The sequence below is a fragment of the Seriola dumerili genome, unplaced genomic scaffold, assembly GCF_002260705.1.
Source record: "Seriola dumerili isolate Sdu_G_001 unplaced genomic scaffold, Sdu_1.0 BDQW01000056.1, whole genome shotgun sequence".
In the NCBI taxonomy this organism is placed as follows: domain Eukaryota; kingdom Metazoa; phylum Chordata; class Actinopteri; order Carangiformes; family Carangidae; genus Seriola; species Seriola dumerili.
The window spans coordinates 3,450,439-3,456,438 of record NW_019174311.1 but is presented as its reverse complement, the minus strand read 5'-3'; the positions used below and the strand labels follow the sequence as shown (position 1 = coordinate 3,456,438).

The window sequence follows — 6,000 nt, the reverse complement described above, 5'->3', positions numbered from 1 at the left end:
TGTTAAAAACCCCTTCTACACTTTAGCTTACAAATAATTATAGCAGATGGTGTGTTCAAATGCACTGGATTTGTATAATGAAATGGAAATTTGACATTTATACTCATCTGAACATCTGAACACAGTCTGACATTATACTATGTGTGTGTATACAGTATGTGTGAGCCTGTCTCTCTCTCCACATACCTGCCCTTCACATTCCTTCAGACACGTGAACAAGCGCCTACGGTGATAGTATGTTTCACCTCTGGGACCATAACATACACAACACATTCTTCTTTCTTGGTGAGTGCTAATTGCTTTTGTCTGGTAGAGCTGATATCTGCTGCAGCTGGAGCGTTATGTGAACTTATGAGGGTGTGGACTGTACAAACAGAGGCATGGTTTTATGTTTTTTTCACCTACACTCAATCTTTTTATGAGTGCATGAGAATAGCTCGTTTCCATTTAGCCTAAATTATAGGTGTAGGCCTATCACCTTTAAACTGGAGCACGCAGATTACTGATCTTCAGTAAAGAGCGGATGAGAAGAGGAAACTCCTCTCAGGAGCCTTTCATCCTCTTTAGTTGCATGAATGAACTTTGTCCTTTGAAATCACCAAGAACAAATGTAACTGATGACTAGTGCTGACTAAAAGCAAACCAGAGCTGTACTCATTTAATGTTATCTATTGTTAATTGTCATTTTGACTATTTGTCTGCTTGTTGTGCTGTTGTTGTCTCTTTGTAGACTGTACATCTGCATATTGGGGTAAGTTTATGAATGAGGGCAAAAAATGATGACGCCCGCTCTCGCGCCTTATTTGACTTTGCCTTGATTGACAATTGACACGCGCGCGCACCTACACGCGGAGCGAAATATTTCCCCACGGTTTGTGTACCCGCTTCGGGTGCATGCCGGTTATAGTATATGACAGCAGTCATTCCACACACACCGTCTTCAGAGTCACTGCGTGTCCTTTGACCTCTGTCGCTTCTAAAATAGAGGGACAACCTTGTGGAGACTTGAGTCATAGTTGCAGTTGTTGACTGCGCAGTTTTGGCCGTCAGTCAAATAGTTCCAGACGTTGAGCGGCTGAAGTAAAAGAAAAAAAGAAAAGAAAAAGTTTTCAACTTGTCGCAAGGTTTTCCTGGAGGAGATGTGACGTTTGCCACACCGTCAGTTATATCGCGGACTAAAAGTCGTCAACACTTTTAAATGTAATCAATGTTCAATGCTTTAAACATTATCTCCAGGGGAAAGTGAAGACGAAACCTCGATACAAGACTGTTTCATCCCTCCAGCTGCTCGTCTCATGGGTAAGTTGTACAGCTACGTTTACCTTTAGGCAGGCTTGTGTTAACCTGGGTGTTGAGTGGCAGAAAAAAGTCATAACCTTGCTTACTGATGCACATAGTGATTAGAAGGGATGCTAGCATGGACCTGTAAAAGAGTCTGATCAGACCATCACGCTGCCAGTTGGATTTATCAGTTTAAATCAGAGTCAGGTAAACACGTTACCTGGGAACCGTTTGATCTGTTTGGAGCTCGGGAAGGACGAAAACTAACAATACATCTGGATCCGTGCAGGATAAGTAAGAAGAATGTAAACACTTACAGTGAATGAAATCAGAAATCCTGTTTTGATAAGATTTTTTTTATTTTTTATCTTGGCTTCTTGAGGTGCTATGTGCTTTACATTTACATTTTTTGCTGTAACCAGAATCATGTAGCTGTTCCTCACAACCAGAATAAACTTGATAACACATTTTCACCCCATTCACTCAAATCTTATCAGAATTTCTGACCCATGGTTTGTGGTGGGATCTCAAAGTGAGGCAGGAGGAACATTACTTGTAGGTTATGTTGATTTCAGTTGAGATATTTTATTCTTATCTTAAATGCTGAGAGACATATATCAAAACAATTCCTGCAGCAGACTGAATAGGGGTTTTACTGACAGTTTCTTGGACTTGTGTGGACGGGTTGTCCACTCACACAGCTGATGTAACCCGCACATGGTGATTTTGCTGTAAAGTCATGTTAAACTCACTTGCTTTAGACATCAAAAGTCAGAATTCCTCACATGTGCAAATGGTTCACCGGGAGATCATATCTCTTTGTACCTGTTCCTCTGTCTGGCCACTCAGAGAGTGAAGGGGAGCGGTGGTGGATGAGTTGCCCAGAGCATTGGCCACGCTCGCTCCTGTGAAGCCGGCCTATTCAAGCCTCTGTAGCTTTGTCATAGCGAAATGGGTCGAGCTTCTTTCTTTGTGTGACCCAACTTGACTGAAATGTGGTAATTGGGGAATCGTGGGGTCCTCACTCCCTGTGGTGATGTTTGGGCCAAGCTTTCAATCAATTCATTTACACTACAACAGGTTGGTACATGAGAAACAGGTCAGCGTTTAATTTAAACTCTGAAAAACATCCAGTTTTATGTCCATTCAGGCGTGGTGTGCTCTCTCAGATCCTCTCCCCCTCACATGAGCAGTGTAATGTGGTGTCATGATTTTGATTACTTTTCATGTAGTGCCATAAACAAGACGAAGTTTCCACATCTAACACTTTGTGAGAGGATGTATTTAAATCTCAACAACAGAATTCAAGTGTAGCTGCAGATTTTTAATCTTATAAAATCAAATATATAAATAAGTAAGGGCTAACGCACCAGTGATGAAACATGTAGTTGATTCATTTATTAGTTGATTGATTTTCCAAGCAAAAATACCAAATTTTGAACTTCTTGAATATGAAGATTTCCAGATTTTTTTTTGTTCTATTCTACTGTAAACTGAATATCTGTTTCTGGACAAAACAAGACATCACCTTGTATTCTGCAAATCTGTGATGAGCATTTTCCGCTTTTTAAAAAAATTTGATTGAAAGATCTATTAATCAAGAAAATAAGAGGCACAATAATTGATAGTGAAAATGTTAATCTGTTGCAACCTTAGTAAACACTCTGAATATTTATTCTTGGATTCAACAGTGCACTTCAACACACAGACATGAAGGGCACTCCCTTTCTCAGCATAAGATTTAAATCTTCTTTTTTTCAGTATTGAGCAGGTTGTTTTGACTCAAGGGTTCTCCACAAGCACGAACTCAACCCTCCACTTCCACTGCTCATCGGCATTTTCTAGTTTATTAGAGGCAAAGAAAGGATGATAAATTCTAAATGTCAGATGTTGAATGGTTTGCCTGAGTGCACTTCTTATGAAGCAAGTGCTTAAATGCAAACTGACAGAGTATTCACGCCGGAAATGTCATAATGCTTTGACACCATGAAATGGAAATCAAACCTCTCCTATAGGCAAATAGCTCCACAGTGGTAACAATGAGAGCGTATAAGGGTAAAAGTGTCCCAGTAAATCACTTCCTGCTACTTTTGCAGAGGTTGTAAACTGCATCATGCTGCAACACTTAAATCCAGCATGTGTTGCCACATGCCAGGCATGCTGTCTCCACCTACCTAGTCTGTCTCCTTCCATAGTGAAAGAAGACATAATTACCTCTCAGCAATCTGTGTAATTGTATAAATGGAGCCTGTCTGAGGAGTTTTACAATAGTCTCTCAGTATTGAAGTTCTAGGTCGAAGCCTGACTTTACATTGGTGGTAAACTGACAAAAACACATCTTATTCTATAATTTTTTTTAATGTAATCTTGTAGGTAGCACATTGATGCAACATGCTGATATTGTTTAATACACCGGAGGGATTTGAAATGCTGCCAAATGTGTCGTGACAGAACAGAGTATATTTAGCTGCTGTCAGCATCTGAACAGCTCATTGTTATCCATTAGGAGCAGGTAGTGCAGTATAAGAGCCTTACCAGGCAGGGGGTGAGTTTGTGATGTGCTGGGTAGAGTTAAACTCCCTGTCAGTCACGTATAGTAAAGACCATTATGCTATTAACATGCAGCCACTGCATGAAGGATATAACATAACCAAATAGTATAGTTTAGTGGTTGTATAAACTGTACTTGTCACTTCCAGAGGATTTCAGATGCTTTATTGTCGAGGCAGACACGGTTGGGGATTCCCTTAAGTAAAATATAGGAAGGGAGGCAAACAGACATTAACTCACAGCATGAGACCAGCAGTTACCTGCTTAGTATAAAGCAATTAAGATTTTTCTCATCACTGCAAAGGATAAAAGTTGTTAAACAAGCATGTTAAATTAGTTAATGTACAAAGTTCTCTAAATGCAGGTGGAACAACCACTAAGAGTAAATTCACACCTGAATCACACACTACAATTTCACATATCACATATTACTACAAACTGATTAAACTGTCTGTGGGAGGCAAAATGCAAAGACGGCAAAACATCTCACTCCTGCTGAAAGGAATGAATCTGAAATGTGACTGTGTTTGCTTTTCTAGAGAAGCACAATAATCACTTATTTTACATATCAATAGTCTCAGAGAAAGCATTCTTGTGGATTAAGTGTTTAAGTGCTGTTTAAGAAGATAATCTGAGAGTGCTGCATGCATGAAGAAATGAAGCAATCTGTGTGTAGTTCTGAATCTGCTCCTGAGAATGTAACTTAACAGCTGTTAGAAACCTGGCGTCCCTGATCTTTGCATGCTTGATGCAAACTGAAATTGGAATAACAGCATCTTTTTGTATTAGATCCAGTTTTCAGTACCACAGCACTATGCATCATCTGCACACATCCCACAGTACAAAACTAATGGAAAAAGGAATCTAAAGGAGATTTTTTACATTTGATAAAGGATGGCAGCTGGCTGTGCTGTGTTGTTCCCATGTTCTTTCCTGCTGTGTGTGTTAGTTTGTGGAGTAACTCCCTGCTTCTGTGCCATAAAAGGAAATGCAGGAATCCCTTCCCCACTTCCAGCCCAATAATTTAATGATGCTTGGTTGGCTTTGGTCAGGAGATGACCATGAAAGAGAGACTCAACGGGTTCAGTGCTGATGTGTGTATTTGGTGAGGAAATTTACTGCTCTGCTCCGAGGACAGCCAGTCCACTTTTGGAATGCTTGTGAAATATTTACAGGAGTCACCTAGACTGGAACTCACCACAGCCAAAACTGCGGTTTAAAATAGAGGGATCACTGTCAGAAACTGATTGTGTCTTCAGCCTGTTTAGCCTGTCTGTCTTCTCAAACAATTTTTGACAGATTTGTTAGTATCAAACTTTCACCTGTGAGGGGATTAAGCTTGAATCCTTTAAAATTCTCAGTAAATCTTTCCAGCGCAGGAACCAGCGCTCTCGTTACCATGGTGTCTGGCATTCTGCCTCTGAGCTCCGGCTGTTCCTAACAACCAAGAGCAAAGGTCATGACCGCTCCAGCCCACAACTGCTTGGTGAAATCAACGCCTCACACAGGGGGCACAAATAACTTTACACCCTGTCTGAATTGGAACAACTGAAGTTTCTCCTGTGAGCACAAGAAGAAGAGCAAGATGATCTGGCTTTGAGGGCGGTCATGTATGCTGTCCTCAGCCTCCCTCCAACCCCCTGTGCCGGACTTTCAGGAGCTTTTGCACGAGCTCAATTGACAATAGGCTGCATTCCTCCTAGCAAGTGAGTAACATGGTTCTGTTGGCACTTGAAGTACTCTTCGCGGCATTCATCTGGATACTTGCTTTTGAACAGTGCCCTCACTGTTAAGACCCCTCTTTTGGGACACTCACTTCAGCGACAGAAAATACAGAAATAAATTGTGACAAACAGATCACATTGCCTTGTTGACAGTGACATCATTTCCCAGTTGCCAGACTATGAAGTAAACATCCTCTCTGTATGTGGCCACCTCCTCCAGATTTTTTAGTGGATCATTGCAAACTCTTGTTTTGTTTTGGTCCTTTAACCTATACAGAGGGAACAACTTTAGATAGGTGAGTTCAAAGTAAGAGCATATCACACAAACAACACTCGCTCAGAAAAGGGTCTGTAAAGTAGTAGGCAGTAGTGCACCATGGATTGATGATGAAAGGGTAGTAGTAGTAGTAGTAGTTTGGTAGTAGGAACTAACTCCACTGCACTC

At 40.9% G+C, this 6,000-nt stretch overlaps 1 protein-coding gene across 1 annotated transcript in view; it reads left to right on the top strand.

Moving 5' to 3' along the window:
- Window positions 1-944: 944 nt before the first annotated feature.
- Window positions 945-6,000, top strand: part of LOC111219053 (neural cell adhesion molecule L1-like protein) — a 52,204-nt gene continuing 47,148 nt past the window's right edge. The window contains exon 1 of the mRNA XM_022741632.1: window positions 945-1,299. The gene's annotated coding sequence lies outside the window, so the exon portion shown is untranslated. The remainder of the gene's footprint in view (window positions 1,300-6,000) is intronic.